A 17452-nucleotide genomic window follows, 5' to 3' on the forward strand; every position below is an offset into this window, starting at 1 on the left:
AGATCGTGACCTGGCTGAAGTCGGACGCTTAACCGACTGCGCCACCCAGGCGCCCCGAGTAATTCTTAAGGTATACTGATTTGTTTCCCCTATAAACACAGAAAGAAAACAAAAAGCAAGCTAGATACCACTTGGCTTCTAGCCACACCATTCCCCTAGGTCTCCTTCAACCCCGTCCCCACCACCATCAGCTGCTCCTTCTCAGCCTCCTTTGCTGGCCCTTCTCCCATAATCCCAGTCTCTTAGTATTGGAAAGTCCCAGGGCTTCGTGCTTGGCATTCACTCCTGCATCTCCATCCTTTCTGGAGAAACCTCACCCAACATCCTTGCCTGAAATCCCATCTAAATACCAACCCCTCCCAAACATGTTTCAAGCCAACAAACTGCCAAATCTAGACTTAGATACCCAACTGCCTGCTCAGCACTGGCTCCCTAGGGCATGTGAGAAAAATAACCACTTAAAAACTCAACACTACAATTAATGGCAAAACTATGGAGAGAGTAAAAAGATCAGTGGTTGCCATGGGCTTGGGAAGAGGGAGGGGATGAATAGACAGAACACAGAGGATTTCTGGGGCAGTGAAACTAACCTGTATGATACTATCATGGTGGATACGTGTCATTATACATTTGTCAAAACCCACAGATTGTACAACACCAAGAAGGAACTCTACTGTAACCTAGGATTTTTGGTGAAATGATGTGTCAGCATGGGTTTGATGATCACAAGTGTATCACTCTGGTGAAAGGTGTTGATAGCAAAGGAGGCTGTGCTTGTGGGAGATCAGGGAATATGTGGGCAATCTGTATTTTCCACTCAATTTTGCTGTAACCTAAAACTGGTCTAAAAAATAAAGTATATTGAAACATCAGTGAATGAGTCAAATGAAGAGACACCTAAAAGTGTATCACTTAATCTGTTCCTGTGTATCAGGGTGTATTCACAGCATCCTAGCTAGAAAAGTATACAATGCTTTTTCTAAAGATCTCCAGAGGGAGGAAGGTCCTCATCACCCTTTAGTAGCAGTGACATCAGCCAAGAGTTTACACTTACCTCCATCAGTGGAGTCCATAGACACTCTGTCTCTTCTCACGTGGTTAGAAGTTAAGACGAGTTTTATGGGAGCTTCTTAACCAACCCTGATCTCTTAGATCCCTTGACCAGTAGTATTTTCCACAAGTCCTTCCTGGCTACTGGAGGAAGAGCTGACCAGTGGTAAAGACATAACTCACTAACCAGAACCACACTCCAGACTACTCTTTTTTATAGAGCAGGAAGCAAAATGAGTAAAAGCCACACACCTGCCACATCTGAATATTCAACCTGTTCCCCTTCATTTCATCTTTTCCTAGCAGCCCTCCAAAACTAGGGGAAGGGAGTTTTCAACTTAGCTCTTGAAGAGGAAAAAGAAGATAATCATCCCAACCTGTATTTACAGAAGTAGCCACTAATTAGGTATTATCAGATAATGAAGAATCATCCTCACAGCTGGTGAACATCAACACATAATTTATTCCCCAAATTGGGATACCTTTTGAGAGTGAAATGGGGCAATTAATAATCCCACCTGTACAAATGAAATCATCCTGGGCAGATGAGAATGTGCAATTACCCTAATAATTTAAAGAACACTTACCGAATACCACCAACTATTCCAACTGCTTTTCATGTATTGACTAATTTAATTTCCACAACAACCCAAGAAAATAGGTACTGTTATTTCCATTTTTATGTATGTGCATACTGAGGCACAAAGATGTTAAAAAGCTTGCCCAGGGTCACACAGGACATGCAGGAGAACAGGGATTAGACCCCAGGCAGACTGATGACACTCTTGGTTAGTCACCATGCCATACTGTAACACTACTTTAGCAACATTCTAGAAGTCTCCATTTTTACAGCATTTTAGAATTAGAAGCATTTTAGAAGCAATTAAATCTTAATCACAGTTTTTCACAGTCCTGAATTATTTCATTACTGGGCAATTTCCTTTCTCTTACATCCAACTGAAATTACTCCTGATATACCTTAAGGTGGAATGAGAAAAGATAAACCCAACTAGAGCTAGCAAGGAGGTGGCCACTTAAGTTTTGTATGTATTGATGATTCTCATTACTTATGGTAGTTATGTTCTATAAAGTTACTGCAAACACTGAATTAGCGAATACTGAACCAGTGCTCCTAGTGGAAATACGGGGTTAGCTTTCTATAAGCCTCTCATCACAGCATTTTCATCAACTGATCAATACATAACCTTATTTTATGTATGCTTCTGTTTAAGGATGTTTCCTTTAATATTATTAATTCCCTAGCATTGAACTTGTGGCCAACAACACTACAACTCATGCCTGACAAAGCTTATCCAACACAGACATTTCTCCATAAGGCACAGAACAGCCTTCTTGCACCTAGAAACTCCAGATAGCACTTCAGCACTGTATCTTTCGGGGGCCATTTTAAAGAGCAAGATCACCAACCAAAAAGGCCACAAAAATGTGAAAAATGTGGCATTAAGTAGACTGCGTGTCTGAACGACTGCAAAAGCACAGCAAGTATTAATTCTGGGCTACAAATAAATTTGAGTGAGTAGGCAATTCGCAAATATGGAATCCACAAATAAAGAGTATCAACTGTACACATCACTCACAAACTTCCTGCAGCAGCATAAGTACAGAGACTTCAACACTGACAGGCAAATTTGAGCGCAAGTCCCCACTCAAATACCCACTGGTTGGGTGACTGTGGGTAACTCACCTCCCTCTGAGCCACCTTTTTCTGATCTATAAAGTAATCATGGGGGCGCCTGGGTGGCTCAGTCGGTTAAGCGTCCAACTTCAGCTCAGGTCACGATCTCGCGGTCCGTGAGTTTGAGCCCCACATCGGGCTCTGGGCTGAAGGCTCAGAGCCTGCAGCCTGCTTCCAATTCTGTGTCTCCCTCTCTGCCCCTCCCCCGTTCATGCTCTGTCTCTCTCTGTCTCAAAAATAAATAAACGTTAAAAAAAAATAAAAATTAAAAAAAAAAGTAATCATGCCTAAACCTTCTCTTCTTTGGGTCAAATAATAGCAATTTTAATAACTTTGTATCTTGAGTTTTACTTTACATTTCTAACCGTTTTTCACACAGCCAAGGCCCCGTATTTCTCATATGCTATGGAGTCGAGCTAAATAGAAGAACCTGGTTCTGATCTAACTGAAGCAAACGAAGTGGGATAGGCATACTGACTCTTCTCAGGGAGCGTAAATTTAAACTCCAATAAGAGAAAAAAGGATGCAGAATAGTGTATAGTCAGCATGCTAGTTCTTAAGAAAAGAGAGACAACAAGAAACCATTCGTATTTGCCTATACTTACATAAAGAAATGCTGGCAGAAAGGGTGCCTGGGTGGCTCAGTCGGTTAAGCTTCCAACTTTTGATGTCAATTCAGGTCATGATCTCACAGTGAGGTTGGTGGGTTCGAGCCCCGCATCTGGCCCACTCTGACAGTGTGGAGCCTGCTTGAGATTCTCTCTCTCTCTGCCCCTCCCTCACTCACTCTCTCACACACTCTCTCTCTCTCTCTCTCTCTGAAAATAAATAAACTTTAAAATTTTACAAAGAGGGGCTCCTGGGTGGCTCAGTCCGTTAAGCGTCTGACTTTGGCTCAGGTCATGATCTCGCGGTCCATGAGTTTGAGCCCCGCGTCGGGCTCTGTGCTGACAGCTCAGAGCCTGGAGCCTGTTTCAGATTCTGTGCCTCCCTATCTCTCTCTGACCCTTCCCCTGTCCATGCTCTGTCTCTCTCTGTCTCAATAATAAACGTTAAAAAAAATTTTTTTAAATAAATAAATAAATAAAATAAAAATTTACAAAGAAATGCTGGTAGGAGAAACAAGACATATTTCATGGTAAAAGAGTGTGGGGGTAACAGGGTCAATGCGAATAGGAGGGTGAGCAAGGCATCTCAGTGCACAAGTCTATACTATTGATACTGTTTGCACTTTAAGCCATGTAAATACATAACTTACTAAGAACACAATGAAATATCCTTTCTTGTAAAATTAGGAATCAAGCAAGAGTCAGACTTAGCTCTGATTCTAATCAGCTGTGGGACCCAAGGGGACTAGAAGTTACAGAATGGGATAGATGGCCTCTAATCTGCCCCCTCTATCCTACACATGCATGGAAATAGTTTATTAAACACAAAACAAAGTAAAAGTGTTAACCAAGCTCGGCTGTACCACAGCGATTACCAGGAGAAACAAATTAATAGAAAGTGGGCTAGATCTTAGTCAAGCTAATTATCTAACAAGACAGGTTTCACAATTTCTATTTCTTATTTTAAAAAAATTATCTGACAGTTTAAAAAACAAAATCGTAATCATGAGTTACAGAAATTTTAACAAAACTAAACATTATCTAAGAACATGACATAAAAGGAGTTTCTAGTAAAACAGAAATCTGATGACTTTTCCTTAAGCTAGATAAACTGACAATATCCAAATCCCCCATATTTATAAATCACTCAGAGGTAAGGAAGGCAAAAAATTATGTATTCAAACTAAAAGCACATTTAGTATTTTGAACTGTGATAGACATAACCCAGGCTCTGTTTTTCTTTAAATAAAAATCTTCATACTATAGTTAAATGATCAATTTATTACATTACAAAACGTTGGTTTACTAAGCCCTATTCTATATATACCAGTTGCCCATTTAATGAAGTTAGTTGCAAATATAAAGTAATTAACATATGACTAGTATGTTCATATATATGACTGTATAGTTCAAGACTAAGTTAAATTATATTTGAATTAAAAATCTATTAAACTAAACTATTAAATAGCAGTAACCTTATGAGATCAATCTAGTAAGACAGCATAAGGAAGAATAACTAAGGGTTAAGAGTGACTTCCCTGTTTCCCCAGGCTGTGCTGAGGTCCTGCTTTGAGGGGTACCCCATTTCTCAGGTACCTGTTCCCTGTGTGCTTACCCCAGCAGATCACCAGGACAGAAACTATGCCTGTCCTATTCAGTATTATATTTCCAATGCCTAGCACATTGCCTGGTACATAGCAGGTACTCTATAAATTATTCTAAAAAAAAAAAAAAAAAAAAAAACCTCACCCTAAAATATTTTATCAAAGAGGAAGATGTAATGCTCAAAAATCTCATATTCACAGAAATGACTATTTCCCTAAGAAATTAACTCCATAAGTCATGTGGAACAATTCATTTAAAATAGGAGGAAAAAAAAACCAAACAAACAGGGGAAACCCTGGCTTACTGGGGAGTACAGGAAGAGGGAAAAAAAAACATACCTAATCTTATTCTTCATTTGAGAATCTGGCTATTTGACTAAAAGGAAATAAATAGGTACTGGTGCAGAACAGTGTGTAAGGTAAGCTATCGTCACATAAAAAATATCATACTTGTACATGCAGAGAGCATCTCTGGAAGCTATACAACAAACCAGTTGTACTGGGGGACAGACTTCTCACTGCACACCCTTTGGCAGAATTTGAATTTTTTACCACATATATTATTTTGAGTGGTGATGGGCAGGACCTCTCACCCACTATTTCTTGTATTATAACAGAGTAGCCTCCTCCAGATGATCAATATCTAGCCAGCCTTGACGAGGAAAAAGCATGCATTTCAAATGGATCAAAGCAGTTCTAGACAAATTAAACCTTTACTTTGTCACGCTTTGCCTAATTGAATTCCAGGCTCATTAAAAGAAATACTGCCACTAAGATAATCAAAATGTTATGCCACGTTGTCCTCAGACATGGTGTTCAACAGTTTGCAGAGGAAAGGAACAGGCAGTTATGCTTTTAGAGCCCTCTGCCCCATCTGTTTTTCATAGCTTGGATGTTGACTCTCAGAAAACTGTTTTCATATATTATCTTATTAGCAGGTTATTCACATCTTTACTTCTTCCAGCCAATCTTTCCCACATTTAAAAAAAAAAAAAAAAAAAAAAAAAAAACTGGCCATGTGTACAGCTACATTTTTCCATACCATCCCCAAAAGGCTTTTACCACTTACCACATCCAGGCCCTAATGTAAGTCAGACTGTGAGCCTAAGGTAATGTTTGCAAAGCCCACCCTCATGAGCCTCACGAGACCAACTTTCATGAATTCATACACCATGGGGAGAATACACTGTCTAGCAAAAGCACTGGTAGAAATAAGTAATTCTCCAGCGTGAGTTGGTGAGAACAGACTCCTAAGTGGACAAGCACCTCAGGGCCCCAGTTTTAGACTCCTTAGTTAGTCTGATAAACATTAGCTCCATGCTGACGGAAAACTCACTTTGCAGCTAACATGTGGAAGGATGAAGTGATCCGCTTACAGACGAGATTAGGATTCCTTGCTCTAGTCTCAGGAGAGACAAGTGTGATCAGTAAGAATTAGACTTCAAAATTAAGAATCAGTTCATGCCAAGAAAGTCTGCAATAAAACAGACAAAAGCAAGCCAAAGTTTCTCCAGCCTGAACATCTGAGCTTCCAAACACACGGGGTCTTCAAAGAGTCCAGAAGAATATGTTTTATTCAACAATATGTGGAGGCAGAGTGTTTTAAGTTTAGATCACTACACGTTCCCCCTTCTCTAACCGTTGGAAAGGATACTTAATGTGCAAAAAAGCAGAACCACCCTTAGTGTAAACTGTTCGGAAATGTTAGTAAAATGACATCCTGACCTCTATAGCTATTTGGTTAACTGATACTCCGATATTCTAAATTAATAAGGCTATATTCTGATCACAAAAGTAGTTTCGTGTTAGTAAACTGGATATTGGCCAGAAGACTGAAAAAGAAAAATAAAGGGAAAGGCAAGGGCCCAAATAAAGGTATTTAATACAGCGATCCCTATGGTTGGCATAAACACAAATAAGCCAAACCAACTCTTCCCTGATATTTAATGTGGCTTAAAACCTGCAAATGCTCCAAAAATTAGACATAAAGCAGCTAAATCTGTGATAATAGATTTAAAAAAAAAAATAGTCCTCCTGATGATCTTTAACTTAATGCTACTTACTGAAATCTGAGAGAATAATTTCATGGCTTTAATCATTTCTGCTCCCTTTTCAATAGAATAGACTCAACTAAAATTTCAACTTGTGAAAGTGGCTACAAAGATGTCCTGGAGGGGCACCTGGGTGGCTCAGTCAGTTGAGCGTCCGCCTTCAGTTCTGGTCATGATCTCGCAGCGTGTGAGTTTGAGCCCCGCATGGGCTCACTGCTGACAATTCAGAGCCCACTTCAGAGCCTCTATCGCCCTCTCTCTGCCCCACCCCTGCTCATACTCTCTTCTCAAAAAATTAATAAAAACATTTAAAAAAAAAGATGTCCTGGAAAACATCTTATTCCTACCATATGTTTCAAAGATATCTACACACACACACAAACACATACATACATATGTGTAACGAAGTGTTGTGCATCAAACATACACAAGATGCAAGAGAATCAGAAGTAGGAGTTCCAGAACAGGACAACTTCAGCAGATAAACACAAACACTGCCATTGTGCCCTGTTCTGGTTGTTCATATCACTCTTCTCTGCTAGAAAAGAAATTCCAATGAACTCTCGATACAGAGACAGTTTTCTTGCTACAAAGGGACCTTTGTTTGAAACCCCCACAAGTGACAAGGTCAATCTTAGCCAATCTTGACGTTTCTATGGAACCTTTCCACCAAATTTTTTTCCAAATTCAAATCATTTCCTGAAACCTTTTTGAAATCCAAAGAAAACACTGTATAGATAAAGTATCAGTTAGGTTCTTTAACAAATACCATTCATGATACACATTTTCCTCAAGATATTTTTCTACAAATATACTTGTAAAATCTAAAATCGCAAGGCTTGTGTGATTTAATCCCCATCCTTTTAAAAAAACACACTAAGAATATGGTAATAATATACTGAATTAATATTTAAAACAGTATTAACCTGTCTTCTTAGCATATAGAAAGTGATTTCAGATTTTTTAATAAAATCATATTTTCACAGCTTTTACACAAAGCTGACATTTTAAAAATTAAACTATTTTTCTGCAAGGTTGCTCAGTATTTACATTACCACCTACGGGACAAAGAATTCTTTCATTTAAGTCCTAAGAAAGACTTGCAAACTCATTTTCTATGAAAGTTTACTCTGAAAACATCAGACTTTTCACAAAGAAGCAGCAAATAATCTGAATTTAGACAGCACTTTCCAAACATACATTCTCTTTTCTTCCCCACATCATTGTGAAAGTAGTTGAAGGACCTAACAAAAACAATTTGAATGTTTTTTTTAATTTTATTGAATAGTTGCATATTAGGGCTTCTGATAAGATATAAATTATAAGATTTTCATGATTAATTAGCTTATTTCTAGAGAACACAGTTAACACTTCAACCATGGAGCCACATTCAGAGACTGCCAAGGATAAAGCTACTGGACAGTTATCCCTGAGGGAACGATGATCATGGGGAAATAACAAGATGATGTCTATGATGTGCCATGCACGGAGCAGTGTCAAAACACTAAATGCTCTTTGCTTTTAAGTTCTCCACATTCTAAGAGGTCAAAGACATGCAAATAGGAGATAAGCATCTAATCACTCTCTACAACTAGCGCCAAAAGTGATGTATACCAAAAAGAGCAAATCCTAACTATTTTCCAGATGGGCAATCCCTAGTAGAGGCCCTACACTGAAACCATAACTGTGCTTAAAATGTATGTGTAGTTCTGAAAAAGTGGTCTAGGGGAATGCATTCTAAAGAAGCAAAAAAAAAAAAAAAAAAAAAAAAAAAAAAAAAAATCACTAGTTTCCATTTCTTTTAAGTGAATGATCTTAAACCAATTCACATAATTTGGGTTTCAAGCTCCTGCAGTAAAGAAATGATGGTATTCCACAAGACTCTATAAAGGATTAAATCAGAGAAATAAGAAAAGCATTGGAGAAACAAAATTGATGCCCAGGTGCTAATAATTAATGCACAGCGTTTAGAGGTAACATCTGACAATAAATGAGCAATAAGCAAGCTTAAAGGAGTTTGCTTTTGAAATTTAATTCGTCAACCATCTTCCTCGTGCTTAAATCAAGTGCTAGATTTAACTTGGCGAGATCACAAAGTTTACATTAAAATCTTTTCCATCGGCCAGAAAAACTGTGTGGTCCTGCTTGTTTAACTCAAAACTGGCAAGAGTCAAAAATCCATGTAATGGTTCAAAATCTACAGCTGTAAATGCAATGCAGATGAAATACTGCAACTACACCCTAGCCATTGTTTCTTTTTCCATAATTCTACTCTAGTTTAAGATTGATAACAGCTAATGACTGAGCCTGGTAACACTTCCATCTGTCCCAACCAAGATCCTGGTCCAAGTTTAAATCTCTGTGTGACAACTCAGAATCCACAGACTCTCGGACCTTGCAAAAGCAATGCAAAAAGGCAAAAAAGCGTGTAGTAGCCCCAACCATCTGCAAAAACCAACCAGGAGAATGGCCCAATTGGCAGCCGGAGCATGTTAGGGTGTGTTTTGAAAGAATTTTCCAAGGAATCCACTGCTTACAAGACAAACACAATGCTGAGAGGAAGCAAACAGCTCAGATTTTAGTCCTAACCTAAGTCAGAACTAACATGCTTTATGATCAAGGAAGAATCCACTTATTTTTACTTCATTCAATATCAAAATGAAGATGATTGTTATAATGTTGTAAAACATGCCACGATCATCTTTAAGAAGAAACTCATGCAAACCATTGTGCCACAATCCATAAAACCTATTCTTTAACCTAGTCCTTAAACAATGACAGCAGAGGCAAATATAGAGAGAATATCATACAAAAGTCACTAAATAAGTAATTCAGAGACATTTCATAAACCAGATAGAGATGATCAAAATAACAGTACTAATATCAACAAAATCACTCCTACTTGAGTTTACCTAGTATCGCACCAAGTGTGATCCCCTTTAATTCTCATACCAACCCTATGAGGTTAGATAAGCTACGGTCCCCATTGGACAGAGGGAGAACTAAGATGTAGAGATAATAAGTATTTGCCAAGGGAAATAAAAGCAAAAATGAACTATTGGGACCTCATCAAGATAAAAAGCTTCTGCACAGTACAGGAAACAATCAACAAAACTAAAAGGCAACCAACGGAATGGGAGAAGATATTTGCAAATGAAATATCCAATAAAGGGTTAGTATCCAAAATCTACAAAGAACTTACCAAACTCAACATCCATGCAGAAATGGGCAGAAGACATGAATAGACACTTTTCCAAAGAAGACTTCCAGATGGCAACAGACATATGAAAAGATGCTCAATATTGCTCATCATTCGGGAAATACCAATCAAAACTACACTGAGATGCCACCTCACACCGGTCAGAGTGGCTGAAATTAACGACTCAGGAAACAACAGATGTTGGCAAGGATGTGGAGAAAGGGGAACCCTCTTGCACTGTTGGTGGGAATGTAAACTGGCACAGCCACTCTGGAAAACAGTATGGAGGTTCCTCAAAAAATTAAAAATAGAACTATAAGCCAGCAATTGCACTAGTAGGTATTTATATAAAGGAGTGCTGATTCATAGGGGCACATGTACCCCACAGTTTATAGCAGTGCTATCAACAATCGCCAAATTATGGAAAGAGTCCAAATGTCCATCAACTGATGAATGGATAAAGAAGATATGGTGTATGTATGTGTGTATATATATATACGTACACACAGTGGAATACTACTCAGTGATGAAAAAGAATGAAATCTTGCCATCTGCAACAATGTGGATGGAACTGGAGGGTATTATGCTAAGTGAAATAAGCCAGTCAGAGGTTCTGGGGGTTCAATCTAATTCTTTCTTGGATTTCCTCACTACCAGTTTAGAGTTAACCTGTTCAAATTGCCTGAAATAGTTACTTGAGAGTCCATCTGTTTTCAGGTTCCAAAATATTGCTGTCATTGTCTCTTCTTTTTAAATTTTGGGGTTTTGTTTTGTTTTGGTTTTTTTGGTCTGCTTGTTTTATTTGCTTGTTTTTGATCCTTGGGGGTTTATGTTCTTGACTATTCTATCATTTTTGATGGAATTTCAGGAAGGAATGAACTTAAGGGCATACGTCTCCTCAGTCATCTTTAACTAGGTGGCATCAGTTACAAAGACTTACAAACTCTTCAGACCTCTCACGGCTTCTCCACAGCCTTCCCTGAAAGGACTGGGGCTATTATTCAGACACCTGTCATCCTTCTTCCCCTACTTGAAATGATACTTAAATAACTACTTATTTCTTGTACTATTACTTCAGACACTGGTTATTACTAAAAGCTGAACAATGTGGACTAAAATATCCATGCTATTGTAGAGTACTTGAGGTGAATTTCAAATCAACTTCTTTGTTTCCTTATCTCAGGACGGAAAAAGCCAAAGCATGTCATAAAAAGTAGCTTCTGAGTGTCACTGTCTTTCAACTATCACCTGAAGAAGTTGGGTTTTAAAAAGAAAGATTTTTTGTTCCATGAAGATAAACAGGGCAGTTGCTTTATTTACCAAAGATTCTGTGGTAAACTTCTATGGAGTAAAAAAAAAAAAAAACAAAAAACATTTGCTGACCAAAAACAATGGCAATAGCCAATACTTCAGGTTCTACAACATAAAGAGTTCCATATTCTCTGGCCTAGTTAAACTTAATTATGTTTTCTTGTAAAATTTAGCTTTAGGGGCGCCTCAATGGTTAAGCGTCCAACTTCGGTTCAGGTCATGATCTCAAGGTTTGTGGGTTCAAGCTCCACACTTCAGGTCCTCTGTCCCTCTCGCCCTCTGCTTCTCAAAAATAAATAAACTTCAGAAAGAAAGAAAGAAAGAAAGAAAGAAAGAAAGAAAGAAAGAAAGAAAGAAAGAAAGAAAGAAAGAAAGAAAGAAAGAAAGAAAAAAATAAAATTTAGCTTTAAAAATTAGGAAGGATGAAATGCTAATATTAATACTATAAAAGTTTTTAAGGTTTACTGTTAATGCATTAAAGTTTAGAGTTTTTAATTACCAAATAGGAAACCTACTTTACAACACAGATATGCTACACCATTATTTGAGTAAAATGTCAACTTTTGGAACATAAAGTCATTTCACAAAATAATATTAAAGCATATATATTGAGAACAGTATTTAGTGTCCCCTGATATTTCAATTTTCATATAATCTGATTAAAATCAGGAAAAAGAATCTTCTAGAGAAGCAAGTGCTGGGTAAGTACTATTTTGTATGTTTATTATTTTTGTAAGTTACTCTTCCACACAAGGCAGAAACTGAAGAGTTTGGCATTAGCTGCTCATCATATCTTGGGAACAAATTCAGTTCCTCGGGACACGAAAGCACATTGATGGATATTTTTATTTTACTCTGTAAAATTGAAGATGGCATAGTTTTAGCTTTAAATTACTTCCTAAAGAAATGCCAATCTCTTAACTTTGGAATGTGAAAAAGAAAAGTAAGCATCTTGCAAAGTTCTTTAGCAGTATATTTTTATAGGTTACAAATAATAGTATATTCTATTATTGAAAAAATTTAAATCCATCACCTAGAAATTTATAATGAAAACTCAGCATTGGGAGTACAAACACATCATTTTATAAAACATCAAAACAGGGGCGCCTGGGTGGCTCAGTCGGTTAAGCGTCCAACTTAGGCTCAGGTCACGATCTCGCGGTATGTGAGTTCAAGCCCCGCATCAGACTCTGTGCTGACTGCTCCGAGCCTGGAGCCTGTTTCAGATTCTGTGTCTCCCTCTCTCTGACCCTCCCCCGTTCATGCTCTGTCTCTCTCTGTCTCAAAAATAAATAAATGTTAAAAAAAAAAAATTTTTTTTAAATAAAACATCAAAACAAAGGCTCATCTACTTTTCATTTTGCAGAAATCCTTTTAACACAAAACACCTTACTTAGAGCATAGCATTTCTAAAGACAGCCATAGGGTTGACATTTAGTCTTTACTAAAGGCCATTTCTTTTCCTGAAAGTATGTCTTTTACCATCAATAGATCTTAAATGTAAAAGCAAGAATTAGATCATATTCTGCTGCAAATGTATGTAAATCAATCATACTTGTAGGTCTTTTCCTATTAATACAGAAATTATCTATAAATCATTCTAAATGGACATAGATACATGAAAGCATCTTTGGTCCTTAAAAGACAGGAGGCCCATGAATCCAGAGGGGTTTCACGAATCTGAGTCAGAAGGAAGTTAACACAGTTAAGTAAAAGGCAGTAGGTCCAGAGCTGGGAGGTCAAAGGCTCTGCACTGGCATGGACCCAAAGGCATAAATTTAAAAGATTCAGCTCTAATCATCACCAAAGGAAAAGAAAAGAGGCATTTTCCTAGGAGGGGACAAATATAGGATCAGCAGGAGTCCAGCTACCTCCTCACACACACAATGCAAATAGTTGCCAGGCCAGAAAGGGTCACAGGAAGGCATTAAAAAGAAAGCCAAGGAGCCTGAGAAAGATCAGCGTCATTCTTATCCTATTTACTTCATTTCTGTCCCAAATCACAGGCTCCTTAAATGTTTTTGTGCCAAAATTCTGACACTGGCTTTCTTTTCCATTCCCTTTTACCCATGCATCTCAAGGAGGGCACACCTGGCATCTGGATGGGACAATTCATGAGTGTCTGGGTCAGTCCTACCAACAGTAGGGTGCCTGGCACTTCTGTCCCCACCTTCAAAATGCCAGGAGAGTCTCCAAGTCACTGGGGCAATCAAAAATACGTTTCCAAATGCCCTAGTAGGTAAATACAACCACTGCCACCACTTGAAAACCAACTGTTACAAGTTCCAGTATCTCACTTAAACCCACAGTGTGGAGAACTAACTCAAATCTACATTTCCAGTCAAGATTTTTCTGGAGTTCTAATCCGTTTTTCTCCTTTCAAGTTGATGTTCTCCCCTCATGCTCCACTGTCACTTCAAAACTGGTCCCAGCTGAATTCCTTATCTCCCTCACTAAGCCCCAACCTGTTTGCCTTATATCCTAGCTAATACAACCACTGTCCACAGTCAACCGGGCAGACACCTGTGGGAGGCAAACAAAACTCCTCTTTCTCACCAAGTCCTCAAGACTCCATGTTCCAAGTATCTCTCAAGTCCTTCTTCATAGGGCCCCTCTGTTTCCCATCATGTCCAGCTGTATTACTGCAGTGGCCTCAAACCTTCCACCATCTTTACATCCTCTCTAATGCAAACACCATACTGTCATCTCCTGGGCCACCCTGGCCGTCCCCTACTGGATCACTCCATGTTTCCACACAGCCTTCAGGAAACTTTGAAAACTCCTCAGCTGGGCACACAAAGGCCTTCACCATCTGCTCTCACCCTCACCAGGGACCCTTCAGCCCATAACCTCCAGCGTGACCCAGGCCTATCCATTTCAGGGGCAGGGCCCTGCTCTATGATTCCTCTGCGCACACACTACAGATGTGCCACCAGCTACTGATGATCCTTGGAGACCAAGAGACACTGGGTGGATGCCAGCAGAAATGCTCTAGAACCCAGGCATCTTGCAGAATAGGAGGCTCCACAAGTGATGACTGAAATGAGCAATTCTTTACAAAACAAAGAACTTAGTAGGGAAATGCCACTGATAAGCACTCACACCCAGAATCGGAATGATCTGCCTGCTTTCATATAACATCTTCTTACACAGAAAGGCTTCTTAGTGTTATTTATCGGCAAGCAGTGAAGAGCCTGAGCCACTATTGAAGTCACAAAGCTTGTTCTGACTTCAACTCTAGCTACAATTTTTCATGGAAGTACAACAATGAAGATAGTCTTGATTATGCCACACTGAGCAACACCATGCTTCATCAGAAATCACTAATTTGAACACCAGTCATTTGCTTTATTCAACATTTTATTTAGTATTTCCTTAGGACTGGAAACTCTTTCATGGGTAGCACATCAAGTAGTTATCACATTAAAATTTTTTTTTTAATGTTCATTTTTGAGACAGAGAGAGACAGACAGAGCATGAGTGGGGGAGGAGCAGAGAGAGAGGCAGACACAGAATCTGAAGCAGGCTCCAGGCTCTGAGCTGTCACCACAGAGCCCAACATGGGGCCTGAACTCATGAACCGTGAGATCATGACCTGAGCCAAAGTCAGATGCTCAACAGGCTGAGCCACCCAGGTGCCTGAGAAATGAAAACTTTTTAATGAAATTATAAAAGATTTCAATTTTTTAAAAGATTGAAATTAAAATCACAAAATTGTAATCTATAATTTAAACAAAATGACTTACTTATTTCATGATTAACCAGCTATAGATTTTTTTTAATCCCCATTTAATAAATAAGAAATGAGGGGGGAAGGTTTAGCAACCTGTTTAAGGTTAACCAACTACCAAAAGGAAAGGCAACTGCTGGAGCCCAGGACCCTGGTGAACTACCCTGATAAGCAAGAAGTGCTTTGGGGGCCCAAAGAAGGTAAGGACCCAAAGCATCCTCTGCCCAAGAACTGTTGCTGTCTACAACAGAATTTACTAAAGGCTTTCTCTGGAGTCATTTATACACTGCAAGAAGCTGACTGATGCCCACACAAGTCAAAGCACAATTCCACAGAAGAATAAAAACATGCCACTGTGGTTTTCAGAAAACATATTCTCATTGAAATGATGACTTACATTTTATAGTTATCAAAACAGTATTAATTCTTGATAGTTGTGTATCTAAAACAGAGCTCTGGTTTTATAGATCAACCAAAATACACGTTAAAATGAAGGAGACTCACTTGGAAATGTGAATACCTTTCAAATAGGAACACACCATCTAAGGCTCTTGTTCTGACTCTTCACTGAAGGAGAAAAGAGATGTCCCTTTCTCTTACCAAAACTGCTAAGACTACCAAGAGGACCAATGGGCTGAACACAAGCAACAACCCCACGTCTAAACAAGGATTTCCAAGCCGTGGTGCATGCCCCCACCCACACACCACGGGCCCACTGCCTTCTCAAAACACGTTCTTTTTAAGTATCCACATCAGTATCAAGATTACCAAGATCTTTTCCTGTGGCAGAATTTGGATTCTGAGGTTGTGTCACTTCCGTGAAATTTTGAAGATCTCATGGATCTGACCACAAACTCCAGCACTCTGAAGTAGCCTCAATTCATAGGCTTACGTGTTCAACATGAATGGTCAATCTTGTAAGTTCAAAAGGAAGATCTACTTGCACACAGTGAAGGTGCCAGTGGGCATGAGCACGTTATCATTACTGTCTGCTTGGCTCTACCCTAACGTGACAAATAAACAATGTCCAGATTCACAAGAATACTCCCTACCTAGGACAGATCCGGTTTTTGTGGGTACTAAAGCAGGTACAACACACAGGCACAAAAATTAGAAAAATAAATAGGCACGGGGCACCTGACGGCTAAGTTGGTTAGGCGTCTGACTCTTGATTTTCGCTCGGGTCATGATCTCACAGTTCGTGGGATGGAGCCCTGTATCGGGCTCTGTTCTGACAGTGCAGAGCCTGCCTGGGATTCTTTCTCTGTCTCTTTCTCTCTCTGCCCCTCTCCCACTCTTTCTCTCAAAATAAATAAATAATCTTTTTTTTAAAATTTTTTTTTTTAACGTTTATTTATTTTTTGAGACAGAGAGAGACAGAGCATGAACAGGGGAGGAGCAGAGAGAGAGGGAGACACAGAATCTGAAACAGGCTCCAGGCTCTGAGCTGTCAGCACAGAGCCTGACGCGGGGCTCGAACTCACGGACCATGAGATCATGACCTGAGCTGAAGTCGGACTCTTAACCGACCAAGCCACCCAGGCGCCCCTAAATAAACTTTAAAAAAAAACAAACAAAAAAAAAAACAGGCACAAAAGCAAATAATTAATTAAAGCTTAAAGCTTAAGCTTCATTAATTAGACGGTAAACCCACCTTTGAGCCAACTATTTAAAATTGCCAATATTCAACCATTTTGACCTAGCAAAATAGCAACTCAGGATGGCTCAGCTTAGCCCACTGGTGGCACATGGCTCCAGTACAGGCTCCGTAGTTCACTCAAAAGAATACAAGAGCTCATCACTGGTATACAAGCTGAGATTCCTACACTCACTAAAACTAATAATGGAAACTCCTCTAATAGTATTTATGGAATCTTAACTAGGGAAAACCTAAAGAAACCAGCAGGTCACTGTGACTACATTTTCAAAATAATAATTACATATATGAAGAAAAAAATGTGAAAATGTAGACAAAAATAACGTTTGTATTTGACTAGTATGACTGTGAGTCATTTTCTCCTGCACAACTAAAAGTTGTTCTATTATTGGTATAATTTAAAAGGAAGAATAAAAGGACAAGTGTGAGGAGAACAGGGAGGGACAGAGGAGTGAGAGACAACTCATTATGCACTTGGCATCCATCTAGACATCAACAACCTGAAACATACCTTAAAATTTATTTCAAGGAATAAAGATAAAAGCC

At 38.9% G+C, this 17452-nt stretch overlaps 1 protein-coding gene across 3 annotated transcripts in view; it reads right to left on the minus strand.

Moving 5' to 3' along the window:
• The window catches only part of ARHGEF26 (Rho guanine nucleotide exchange factor 26), a 127622-nt gene that overhangs the window by 78988 nt on the left and 31182 nt on the right, over positions 1-17452 (minus strand). The window lies entirely within an intron of this gene.

The sequence above is a fragment of the Panthera pardus genome, unplaced genomic scaffold (assembly GCF_024362965.1).
Source record: "Panthera pardus isolate Hobbes unplaced genomic scaffold, ASM2436296v1 HiC_scaffold_16, whole genome shotgun sequence".
Taxonomy (NCBI): Eukaryota; Metazoa; Chordata; class Mammalia; order Carnivora; family Felidae; genus Panthera; species Panthera pardus.